The sequence below is a fragment of the Prosopis cineraria genome, unplaced genomic scaffold (assembly GCF_029017545.1).
Source record: "Prosopis cineraria cultivar Desert tree isolate PC_DT_omini unplaced genomic scaffold, ASM2901754v1 PC139, whole genome shotgun sequence".
NCBI classification, from domain to species: domain Eukaryota; kingdom Viridiplantae; phylum Streptophyta; class Magnoliopsida; order Fabales; family Fabaceae; genus Prosopis; species Prosopis cineraria.
Window position 1 is genome coordinate 52,606 of NW_026555466.1, and position 13,767 is coordinate 66,372.

The 13,767-nt window shown below is 30.9% G+C and overlaps 1 pseudogene; it reads left to right on the forward strand.

Annotated features, from left to right (window-relative positions):
* Window positions 1–211: 211 nt before the first annotated feature.
* Window positions 212–13,123, forward strand: LOC129295541 (dynamin-related protein 4C-like; annotated as a pseudogene).
* Window positions 13,124–13,767: the final 644 nt, after the last annotated feature.

The following is a 13,767-nucleotide window of genomic DNA, read 5'->3' on the forward strand; positions in this document are numbered from 1 at the left end:
TGAAGTAGTCAAAGTGTCTCTAGGGCTAATGGCAATTGGCATTGTGAGTTTGACACCTTTGTGTGTGCTTTGAGGTGAAAATAAACTATTTTGGATTCAAGTTTATATCTTTTAAATGGGTGGTTATTTGAGAGTGAAACTAATACTATTAGCTAGAGGGCTCAAAGAGTTTCATGTGAACATTTGAACCACTCAAATCAGACATCGGATAATGAAATGGCACATTCTGAAAATTCGGATGGCTGTATGGCAGCAACCTGCTGTCATGACAGTGGGTGCAAGCCACGGCACGTGGTTGTTGCTCTGCAGTGCAAAGAGCCTTCGAGGGACTCGTCCTTCTATGCCATTCGCCATGATGGACAGACTAGAATTGTTGAAAAGTGGCTTGTTTTAGCCTAATTTGATGTGGTTTGATTTCCATGCTTTTGTATTTATTCTAAATTGATTTTTAATCATGGTTTGAGCTCAAACACTATTAAAAAAAGGTTTTCTTAGGATTTCATTATTTTAATTTATTATCTTTTAAATTCTTGGGTTGTGATAACTTCTTTATAGGATTTCATTTAATCCTAGTTATTACAACAGTGTGTGAGTGTTGTCTTAGTAATGTCAAAGCGGACATTACAATACGAGGGAGGCCTCTATTATGTATTCAAAACCTACTTATTTTCTTTCACTCTCTCTAATCACAACTCTCTTATCATAATCACCCTCGTCAATTTGAATGCTTCTTTAAGTCCAATCTTTGAACCTCCTTCGTATGATTGCATTGAATCAGTGACTCTCTCCTTTCAATTCACCTCTTATCTATATAATCTTTCTCCCATCCTTTCTCTCCCATCAATCTTCACCCTTAAATCACAATCCTCACTTTTATTGTTTCCTTCACTATTTTCATTTCCATTCAACTTGTGCAAATGGTTATAGGATGGCAAAGAATAAAGAATGGTCATTGAAATTGGTCTAAAAAATAGAGAAACGGGGAAGAGAGAAGAATCTGAGTTAGAGAGAATGAGTGAAGCATGCGGGTCTTATACTAATAAAAAGAAATTAATGTTAGTTATAATAGGATGGCAGGTGTTATACGATAAAATTTTTCTTTAAGTTTATTCGGTATCTTATGATTACAAATAACTCTTGTAGCTTTTCTTCAATTAAATCACCTAGCTTGTATCTTTTGTGCAATATCCCTATTAATTTTTCCATCATTTTGAATATTAGCTCCTAAATATTTAAACTTTTTCACTTGAGGTATAATCTAATCTCCTAATTTTACTTTCAAATTACTACTGATTGACCTCTTATCAAAATTATAATATAAATATTTCATCTTAATCCTACTCAAATATAAACCTTTTGATTCTATTATTCTCCTCCATAACTCAAATTTATAATTAATCTTTTCTCTTATCTCTGCTATAAGAACTATAACATCTGTAAAAAGTATGTATTTAGAGATTTCCTCTTAAATACGTTTTATAAAAACATTTAGGACCAAGCCAAATAGACAATGACTCAAAGATGATCTCTGATGTAGTTCAATCCTGATAGGAAAGTTTTTTGTTTCATTACTAAATGTTCTTATACTAGTTGTTATGCTCCCATACATGTCTTGTATAATTTTAATATAAGTAACTCGTACTCCCTTCTTTTCTAAGGCTTTCTGTAACACGATAAATTTTTTTTTAAATAATTTAACTCAACCATAGTTGGGTTACGGCCACCTAACATATTTTTATATCAATAATTTCAATATAAAATATTTTATAATTGGCTTCAACTCACACAATATAACATTTTAGATAAATTTTTACCTCCCACATGCCATTAGGTTAAATCACATTTGTCCATCCTTATATTCTCAACAAGTAAACTAAATCACGTTTGTCCATCCTTATACTCCCAACAAGTAAAATAAACAATTTAGTCAATTTTCAACACAAGCCAGTTATTTGGCTTCATAATCATGCCATTTTAACCAATCTAAAGTAAATTAAATATTAAAATTACAGTCATCCAAAGTATACCAAAAATAGAAATAGTTTGAAAGGCATGATTACATTTATATATTCATATAATTGTCAATAAACAAAAAGCTCTAATATTGGTAATATAACACATTATAAATCATAAATGAAATACCCAAAAGAGACAGTGGATCTATGCCACTAAGCCTCTGAGACTCCTTCACGTGTCACTCGTGGCTCTTCTCTTAAAAATTGTTAACCACATAATGAGACTCAAAAGTCCTAGTAACCAAAGCCAATTTATGATAGTGTATATAAACAGTTAAGTGTGTGCTTACTAAGTGAGAATTAAAAATAATATAATTCCAACAAAATATAAGAAATATTACAATACATACAAACAACCATCCTTATATCCCTCCATTAAGCTCGAGCTGTAGCCCTCACTTGGTGCTAAATTACCCGGCCAAAGGTAGATTAGCCCGAGCCCTTATAAACCACCTATTGAGCTCCAATAGGGGCGTACCATGTGCCACAGAAATATAACAACAATAGCAAGTCTCTCAACACCTTCCACAATAATCAAATAAATTCATAATAATATTGCACAATTATACAATATTATAAAATTCATAATTTTCTCAATAATCACCCAATTAATATGAAGTAATACTAATCACAAATTAAAAGCATGGTTACCTCATGGCTTTTTTAATAAATTATTCCTTATAATTTCTCTCCCACCACAATCTTCACCAATAATACAATTTGCAAATAACATATTATTTATAAATATTAGTTTTAATTTTTGAAACTAATAAAATAATTCTAATAATAGAATTAAAAATATAACATAATTTTTAATCTCAATCTTAATACAAATCTAGAGTCAACACTATTAAGTAAAATTTTTAACTCCTCTTTTAATTATCAATAAACATTAATAATCTAAAAATCAACTTCTAAACTAATTTCTATTATCAAAATTTTATTTTTATTTCATAAATTCATACTTAAAATACCCAAAAATTAAAAATTAAGTCTCTGACTTAGAATCATAATCCTATAGCCATAATAATTCATTTTTCATCCTAAATAATCATCTAAACCTCAATAAATCAACATATATTTTCAAATCTAGTTTAGAATTTGATCCATAAGTCACAAATTCAAAGATCATCATAAATTTGTACTCTAGAACATTTATTATACTACTAACAACCTCATAAACTATATTTATTCAACATTAATTCATCCCTCTTTCAGATTCTAAATTTTCTATCACCATAAAATCAGAAATCAAAGAGGAAGGATGATTAAGAAAATTTTTTTAGAACACTTACTTAGTCTTGAAAAGCTTAAAATTACACTATAAATATCCTATTAAAAATTCTTACCTTAAAACCCAACACCAGCAAAACTAGAAACTCTCTCTGCCTCAGCTCGCGCACAGGGAAGAATGAAGAAACGAAGAAGTGAAGAAAGAAAGAAGGAGGTAGGTTTTTATAAAAACTTCAGTGGGTCTCACATTTTTTTATTATTTCTTCTTTCCTCTCTCTTCTTCTCCTTTTTATTATTATTTTATACAATTATTGATGCATGCTGCGGCCGAAAGCAAATTCTCTTTTTCTTCTTCTCTTCTCTTTTTTTTATACCATTTTTTATAATAATAATTTAATAATATTTTTTAATTAATTAATTAATAATTTTTTTAATTAATTTTTTTTAAAAATTTAGAATTATATCCTAAGTTAGATTTAATGATCATTTTCTACTAATTTACTTATCTCTAAATTTTTTTTAAAAATTTTTATTAATCCAAATTAACTATTAAAATTTAAATTGGGATATTACACTTTCCAAAGTACTTCTCTCGGTATACGGTTATAAGCTTTTTTTAAATCAAAGAAAATCATGTATAAATCTTTATCTTTGAAATAATACTTTTCTATTAATCCCTTTGGAAAATAAATCGCCTCTATAATTGCCCTACCTAGCATGGCACTAAACTGATTCTTAAACATACTAGTCTCCAATCTCAACCTATGCTCAATTACTCTCTTCTACAATTTCATTGTATAGCTTATAAGTTTAATCCCTCTATAGTTATTACAATTTTGAATGTCCTCTTTATTTTTGTAAAGAGGAACTAAGGTGCTTCTCCTCCAATCGTTGGGCATTTTCTTGGATCATAAATCACATTAAATAACTTAGTTAACCACTACACTCTTTCTTCACCTAAACATTTGTACACTTCAATAAAAATACAATCAAGTCCATTAGCTCTACCATTTGTCAATTTTTTAAAAGCTTCCTTTACCTCACTATTGCATATTTTTAATAAAATGACAAATTTTATTCTCCTTCATGAGTTACTAAATCTTTCAAGTTACTATAACAACCCTCTCCACCATTGAAAAGTTTAGAAAAATAGGTCTCCAATATGTTTTTAATATCACCATCTATGACCAAAATTCTTTCCTTTTCATCCTTTATGCACTTTACCTATTTCAGATCTCTTGATTTTCTTTCTCTACTCTTCGCAATCTTATAAATTTTTGGTTATCCTTCCTTTATCCTAAGGCCATTATAAAACTCTTTAAAAGTTTTGGAACGAGCTTCACTCATAGCTTTCTTAGTTTCTTTCTTAGCCATACTACAATCGGTAATTCAAGTAGGCCGAACTTATTTGGGTTGGGTTTAATTAGGGTCAGCTTATTTGGATTGAGCTTAAATATCTTATTCCTTCTAAAAAGTCCATATAGCTAAGCTTAGCCCTAACACCTCTGAGCTTTAAGCTTATTCGAGCCGCCTTGAATATTCGAAACTTTTTAAAAATATTTTTTAAATCAATTTTAATTTTTAAATAATTCTATAAAGCATAAAATATTAATTTAATTTTAAAAAATAAAATAAAAATGAACTTATCAATTTTGTAATTAAATAGCTTTATTGCTTTTTCGTTGTTTATGTGTAATTTATTTACGAATATTTTCTTTACTTGTAAATTAATTTCTTAATTTTTTAAATATTACTCTTATCATAATCACATATAAATATTTTATATATTTTAATTAAATTATGTTATTTTAATTATGATCAAGTTATTTTCAATTCAGTCACGGTTAGACTATTGACTTAAAATTATTATCCTGATTAGTTCAAAATTTTTAATAAATTTTGGGGTAAATTGTAATTTTTATTTTTATGAATACAAGAAAAATAGTCATTATTATATTATATAAAGAAAAATTATTTAATTATGAGTAAAATATTATTTTTTGAATCATTTTTCTTTAACTTTATATTATTTAACCCTTACATAAAGGAATTTTTACTCTAGTTTATTCTTAATTTTTAACCATGGCTAACATAAAAAATAATAAAATAATTATTCAAGAATATTATTCTATTTATTATGTTTATTTAGTAGTAGAGTTGGGAATTTGTACATACTTGAATTTTATTTTTAAAATTATTTTTACTTTAAAATTAATATCTTATTTTATAAAAAAATATAAATTAATTCTTTTATACACAAATGATGTATAAGACTTAATACTTTTTTTTAAAAAAAGTGGGTCTTAAAATATAAAAATTAATATTAAAATATATTTTACATATTATTTTGAGATATTTTATTGATTAAAAATATGAAAATATAACTATTTTAATTTGTTTTAAAAAATAACTATTGTAATACACTCAAATATATAGTATTTTAGTATAAAAACATATAAAACTTAAAAAATTAATTAATATTTATCATATTTTATATATTTTTTAAAAATTTATTTTTTTTTAAATTCGAGTATTTGCACCAAGCCTGAACTTCCTTAGATTTCCTCAAGTCTATTCAAGTGGCCCAAATAGCTTCAAACATTTAAAAATGACCCTAAAATTTTCGGATGGGTTCGGGCTAACCTCTCGAGTTTGACCCAAATTACCGACTCTAAGCCATACAATACCTTTCCCAATTTTCATCATTATTGCACAACTGTATGGCTTTAAAACACTCCTTCTTATGTTTAATTTTTTTTTTGTATATTATCATTCTACAACCAAGATTTTTTTTTCTCTCATACTAAAACCTTTTGATTCTCAAACTTTTTTTGTAACCTTTCTTACCTTTTTAGCTATATTCTCTTGTAAGATGCTAGTACTTCCCTAAGGCTCCTAAATTCCTTTGGCCAAAAGATTCTGCTTGAAAATTTCCCGCCTCTCACCTTTCAACTACCACCACCTAATCCTTGATGCTACCACTTGTCAACACTTTTGAGTTTTACTCATAGTACACACATCAAGGATAAGAAACTTTTGTTGTGTCATTACAGCATTCTTAAAAGTCACTTTACAATTTTTATAAATTTTTTTATCCGTATTCCTTACCAAAAGAAATCAATCTATAATTTTGAGATTTCATTTTTGTAAGTAATGAGATACTCATCCCCCTTCTTGAAACAAGTATTGACAAACTTGAAATCATACACCAAAGAGAAATTTAGAAAAGACTGTCCTTTCATTGTTTAGCTCTCTAAAATCAAAACTATCATGCACCCTTACATAATGACTTGCCTCCCTTCCAATATGACCATTAAAGTGTCCTCCAATAAAAGCCTTTTCACTTTACAGTATGCATTAAATTAACCCCTCCAAATTCTCCCAAAATAACTCTATAAAACTGGCTTCTGCCTTAGCTTAAGGTGTATAAGTGCTAATAATATTGATAGTCTCACGTCCAACTATCATTTTTAATGAAATAATTCTATCTTCAATTTTGTTAACTTCTATTATGTTTTTTTTTTTCACTTCTTATCAATAATGATGCCCACACCATTGCGTGTGCTTACTTTCCCTTTATACTAAAATTTGAACCCTTGAATATCCTTAGCTTCTTCACCACACCATTTAGTTTCTTCTAGGGCCTAAGATTAATTTTCATGAGTCATAACTCCAACTACCTCCACAATATTTTCAATTCAATGTCCCAACATTCTAAATACCACATACTTTTAAAGTTAATTTAATTTTATTTATTTTAACTAAACTGGCCAAACCTAATTAATAAAAATACCCCTTAAAATTGCATTAAAAAATTCCAACAAAATTTGGGGGTTAGAGGGGGCTTCACTTGTTATGAAAACTAATAATATATGTAATACATGAAAGCATCAAGACAATGTACAAACTTCTTTTATGGTTTTTCATAGAAAATCAAAGGCCCAGTTCAAACAAAAAGTTTGATATCCAATTTTCAAACTTTGATACTGGCCCATCCAGAGATCAAAGCAACTCCAATTAAGTAAAGCACAGTTATATCTTACCTCAAAAGGATTTGAAAAGAGTCTAGGATATATAAATAGGTACGCTGTATCTCACTGAGTTAGCTTTTTTAAAGATAGAGTAATAACTGCGTGATAAAATAGTATCAAAGCCAAACTTGACTTTGGCTAATTGGTAGTCCTTCTAGTAGACCATCCATGACGTGGGCAATCATGAATTGGCTGGAGAAGCTATTACATCTCAATATTAAAAAGACTTGGAGAGAGTCCCAGATATAGAAACAGATGCATTGTACACCTATTGAGCTAGCATTTTAGAGAGAGAGAAGAGAGGAATGATCCAGTGACAACAATGTTACAATCAAAATATATAAACATGGAAAAATTTAACAGGTTTCCATCCTCATTCATATAATGAAAACTTCAAAATTCATGGAGACAGGAGGAGCTTCCATTGCTTTAAAACCTCTTGGTCTCCTTCAGTATATCCATATTATATTGATTGAGAGAGAAAGTTACAACTAATCTTTTAATGCCATGTAAAATAGACTTTGGGCCAAATACTTACACAAAAATTGCAGATGCTTTGAACTGACAGTTGCTGGAAATTCCCCAACTAACTTATTGTTTACTGACATCCCTGCGACAGTTTGAAGGGATAAATTAAAGTTCTATTAAAGGAAAAGGTCTAGAACTTTTGGTGTGTGAGTAGTTTACTAATTGTGTTTCATTAAGCTATCATCAACAGTCATGCATGCAATATTTGAGGTGGTATTCTAGAACCAAATAATAGAATTCTAAAAAATGACAGAAATAGAATATATCCAGAGAGAGACGATAACAGTTAGTGAGATTACCTAAATGCATCAAATGATTCACTTGGAAAATATTTATAAATTACAAAATGCTAAATTCTAAAAGGCTAAAATAAATGAGAGAATAAGGGAGAGATTCTGGCAATATTTAAAACGTGTAAAATGCCCAATCTAATTTTCTTGGAAACTCTTTTTAGAAGCGCAAAGTGGTTTTCAACTTGAATGAGTTTTTCTCCCCATGTACTTTTATCAAGTTCATGAAAGTGGATTCAGATATATTGCATTCGTGACTTGGAATATTGCTTACAGTACGCGGATGAATTGTTGAGGTACTAGCATAACTAATTTATATGTCTAATTTTCCTTTAAAAAAAGTCTTTGGAATGATTAATAAGGTAACTTCATTTTGGATGATATAGCAGGTGATTTAAGTCAAATATTTATTTTGTCCACCCTCAATTTTTAATATATGTCAAATTTAATTTAAATTTTATGTTGTCTAACGTCACAAACATTTTTACTTAAATTGATGTTTTTTAATGTTGTTATCTCTAGTACTTCATTTTTTTAAATAAAAACCATGCGTAGATTAAGTCTAGTTACTAGCACAAAAGGACAAAACTAGTAAGGCTCTGTAGACCCAGACTTGAGACTTTCTGCTTCGTGAGAAAAAGGTGAAGCTGCTGCATGGGATAAAACAAGAAACATAGTCTGGAAATGAAAAATCAGGTGGGCTTGCCCATATGAGCTAGACTCTCATGGGTTCAACCCCTTAAAATCCTCGAGCTCTTGAGTTTTGATTTATTAAAAAATGGGTGGTTTAATGAAGTTTAGCCTTATTTGAATGGTTCATGGTCAGGTTTGTAAGTTCATGTTATTTTTAAAAATTTTAAAAAATGACAAATTTGATAAAAATAAATAAATACAAATTCAAATATAGAATCTTAATTAAATTTTAAAATAGAGATAAAAATCTTTAATCCAAATAAACGTTATTAAATCTAATAAATATAAAAACTTGTGTCTTAAAAAAGTACAACATTAATCAAACTAAAAAATAGGTCTTACAAAGTAATGGTGTTAAAAAAATTAATAAAAAACTGTCAACATTATGTTAAAATAAATAGCAAAAGATTTACATTGATAAACAATACTTAAATTGATTCATTTTAGTTTACAAACTCTTTTCTAGTTTCAGAATATATTAATAAGACAAAGGGCAACTTTGAAGAAGATGAAGAAACAAAAAGAAAAGAAAAATGGAAGCAAAGAAGAAGAACAAAAGGTGGGGGAAGAAAATGATTACTGGTCTGAACAAATCTAAACAAATCCTTGTTTCTCTTTTGAGTTTTGATGACATGAGGTAGAGGCACCTTAGCACTGTGATAGAGGTGAGATCAAAATAAAGGCCAAGATAGAGGTGATAGGGAGGAGAAGTTTGAGATCATGAGGAGGGCCAAGAGCAGAGAAAATTGTGAGACTATGTGAGGGAGAGCACCATGATCGAGCACGCATGACGTCACCTAAAGTTGAGAATCATGGATCGTAAGACAAGAGGTGAAAGCAACCATGAGTCCTTTTTCAAGATAGAGAGCTGAGAGGGAGAAGAAGCCAAGATCATAAGGGAGAGGTTGAGAGGAAGAGTAATCTATGAAGTCGAAAAGTTTGTGTCATGAGTAATGCTTAAGATTTCCTTTTAAGTGCCAAGCCAGATGGTGCATTTGAAACGGGAGAAGGGGAAAAGGGGAAAAAATGGAGCTTGGAGTCCACCTGAGTTTTAGGCTTTTTTTTAGAGTCTATTAAAAGTTTGGGCCCTAAAGCCTAATTCCTCAAAAACACCCTAATTAGCCTTGACCCTCAAGGCGGGCCTCTTTTTCGATTGTAATGGAATCCTCACCTTGTTCAATATTATTCATTGTATTAAAAAAATTATTATTCATTATTACAAAATAATTTAGATAATATCATGTAAATTAATAAACTTCCAATAATAGAACTTTATAAATTTATTTTTTAAAAAATATAAATATAAATTTTTTAAAATTTTCTTTCATTAATATAATTTTTAAATCTATATATTTAGTCACTACATTACAATCATTTTTAATTCTCTCTCCATTTAAAGGTTAATAGTAAAAAAATTATTAATGAAACCTTATTTTTATCAAATTTTTTTATATTTTGAGACAACAAAATAATCTCCAAAATTGATTTATAATTTGGAATGCAGAGAGTATAAAGATTTTGAATAAATTGGCACTCAACCAAATAATTATTAATTAGACAAATTGGCCAACTAACAAAAAAAAAATTCTTGTACCCAAAAGTATGGACTAAATTTTTAAAAATTTAAAAGTGTGGCTGGTTCTTATTAACATACAAGAGTTTATTATTAATCTATTAAGGGTTTATCATTAAAAATTTAAAAATTTAAAAAGACTTTATCAATGATATACAACGATATATCATTCACAAATAAAATAAACTGAGCATAATGCTAAATATAATAAATGTTAGTTATGTACTTAGTTTAATCTTATAATATGAACTATATCTGCAAGAGCTCATTAATTTGTTTTTAAAAATTATATATATTTTTTGTTTATCCTTATTTAATAGTGTTTGAATTAAAAAAATTATTAATTACATTCTAAGTAAGGGTATTGTTGGTAAAAAAATATTATTTATTATACATAAAATAAAAATTATCTATAGTTTTTAACACGATGTTTGAAAAAAACATCTTTTAACATTAAATAATATTAAACTTAAGGATAAAGTAAGGAATCAACTTTAATAAATAAAGACCCCCTCCCGCCACTTGACACGCATTGTGGCATCAAGTCACCAGAGTTTCCGCATCACATCACACATTTCTTTTTCTTTTACCTTCGCGTTGGACTCCCCTTGCCTTCTACTTCTCGATTAAGTTACCGAATGCACCACCAATCTTAACAGCGAAGTTCCAAAACCTCCGAAGTCGGAAGTCTCTTCTCTTCTTAAACCTCACGTCCATTGTTCTAATTAAGCTCACTCATTTCTATATAAACCACAATCTTACCAGTCACTCTCCGTAATTCATATCTTCCTCTTCTACTCCTTCAAACTAACCTTTCAACTCAGAAGGCTCACAGCCAAATGGGAAGTATTCTACCGATGAGTGTCTTCAACAACGGCTTAACTCTCTCGCCTTAGACCCAGAACACCAACCTCAGCCCTCCGACAATGTCCTTGTTCCACCCATTGCGTCCTTTTACAATGAAAGGATTCGACCAGTTCTCGACGCTGTTGAAAACCTCAGACACCTCAACATCACCAGGGAATCTGCACGAGGGTGCCCTTAATTATGAGACTCCAGAACCCCCTGCGCCGGAGCCGGAGCTTGTGTTGGAGTACAATGACAAAGCTGTATCAACAGATGAAGAACATGTCTCTGATGCAATAAGCGAAGCCACTGTAGAGCTTGCTGGCAAGTCAAAGGGGATTTGCAACACCCCTTTGACCTTGGTGGTGAAGAAAAATGGTGTTCCGGATCTCACCATGGTGGATCTCCCAGGTATAACTAGAGTTCCAGTTCATGGACAGCCTGAGGACATTTATCACCAGATCAAAGATATAATCATGGAGTATATCAAGCCAGAGGAGACTATTATTTTGAATGTTCTATCAGCTACTGTGATTTTTCCAACCTGTGAATCCATTCGGATGTCACAGAGCGTTGATAAAACAGGCTTAAGAACTTTGGCTGTGGTAACAAAGGCTGACAAAGCACCAGAGGACTGTTAGAGAAGGTAACTGCAGATGATGTGAACATAGGACTTGGTTATGTGTGCGTGAGGAATCGAATCAATGACGAGACCTATGAAGAAGCTCGAAAGGAGGAAGCTATGGCTGTTCGAGAACCATCCTCTTTTGTCCAAGATAGATAAATCCATGGTGGTATACCTACCCTGGCTGATAAACTAGTTGGGCTTCAAGCTTTAATTATTTTCAAAGATACTGCCTGAGATTGTTAGAAAAATCAACGAGAAGCTCAATTCTCAGCTTTCTGAGTTCGAGAGCATGCCAAAGAACCTGAATTCTGCTGTGATGCTATGGCTGTCTCCATGCATGTAATTGGATTGGTGAAAGATTCACTCAAGAAAATTCTCATCAGAGGAAAATTTGATGAGTACCCAGAAGACAAAACCATGCATTGTAACTGCTCGCTTGGTTGAGAAGCTGAATGATTACTCAAAAGATCTTTATGAATGTCCTGAAAGTAATCATGCAGAGAGTTTTCTCATGGATGAAATAACACTTCTGGAGGAAGCCAAGTGGATAGGCCTCCCAACTTCATGCCTCGCACTGCCTTTCTTGCTTGCTTTATTGCAGAGAAAAGTGGGAGGAATTGCATCGAGGCCCATTCAGTTCATTGATGATGTGTGGGACTACTTGGAAAAAGTGGTGATTGAAGTCATCAAACCGACATGCAGAACACTATTACCAGCTTCAGAGGTGTACATGCAGAGCAGGAGAAAATCTAATTACTAAAATGAGGGAGCATTGAAAGAAGCATGTAATGGAGGCCATTGAAATAGAGAAGCTGATAGATTACACTTGTAATCCAGATTACATGGCTGAATACAATAGACTAATGGCTTGTCAGGCTTCTTTCAATGAAAATGTGCGTGCTGGTTGTGTGGAATTATAACTATTACCAGGCCTGGAAAGTCTTGGAGATTAGGGTTGATCATCTGAGACAGTACATAAAAGTGCTTGATCAGCTTATGACTTGAAGATGAGAATGGTAACTTATTGGAGATTGTGCTGAGGAGGCTGATTGATACCATAGCCTAGCCTTGCATTTGCAGTTCAGCATTAACAATATGGTGAATAGGGAATTGGAGAAGGAGATCACCGCTTTTTTTGTGTCTCCAAGTTTTGGAGGAATCGAAAGCTTGTTGGAGGAGTCACCCTCTAGGCTAGCAAGCGTGCCATGCTCAGCCGAAGTGTTGAAAATCTGAGGAAAAGCAAAGAGGTATTGTCCAACCTTATGGACAGAATTTCTAGCTACTAAGATTAAGTTATGTGACTTGTGTGTGTCTTTCTATATGCCTATATATGAGTCTGAGACTCAACGTATTATTAATGATAAATTTGGGAGTGTTTTTTAATCTTTTCTTATTTCCCTCTCTAAATTGATGATGTGTCATTCTAGTTTGCTTATCCTGTCCCGCAAATTAAAAGTATAGCATAAATGCATTAGCTTCTTTGAATGTTCTAAACTGACCCTTTAGATTTATACATATGAAGCAAAGTAAATGATGCCAAGGAAGACAGTGGAACAAATCACAAATTGGTTATTGAGCTGGAAGGTTACAAATGTTTTCCTCTTGGAGTCTAATTATCCTAGAGCTAACAATAGTCTTCTTCCAAAACGTCCATAACCATTAGTCCCATTGCATGATATTGTTTCAATGGACATCAAGCCAATTTTTGATGAAACAATAGCAAGAGTTCGTGGGTTGTTTTAAATAATGAAGTTATTGAATTATTTTGATAAATATAAGGTATACTCATAATATTAAAATTGGATACTGACCATAACAAGAGATAACAGCATTGGCTCCCCATTTTCTTCCCCTGATTAACAAGGAGAGTGATGGAAAGAAAATTAGAAAGAAATAAATGAAGATATTATAAAGATATTGTAGATTTAAA